Here is a 213-nt window from a genome sequence, read left to right on the forward strand (position 1 = left end):
GCGGGTCTTCTCACCGGGGCTCGTCCGGGCTCCTCCGAGGCATGGGGCGTGTGGAGGAATAAACACCTGAACGCCGCAGCCCAGGTTTCTGGGGGCGGCGCCGGTGGCTAGGGACAGCTGGAAGGCGGTAAAATGCCTCCAGCCCGCCGGCCGGCAGCTTCGGGTCTCGGGGCCCTCTCCGAAGGACGTGGGAGTTTCCCCTTGTTTCGGGCG

Source organism: Fulmarus glacialis, unplaced genomic scaffold (assembly GCF_000690835.1).
Source record: "Fulmarus glacialis isolate BGI_N327 unplaced genomic scaffold, ASM69083v1 scaffold8892, whole genome shotgun sequence".
In the NCBI taxonomy this organism is placed as follows: Eukaryota; Metazoa; Chordata; class Aves; order Procellariiformes; family Procellariidae; genus Fulmarus; species Fulmarus glacialis.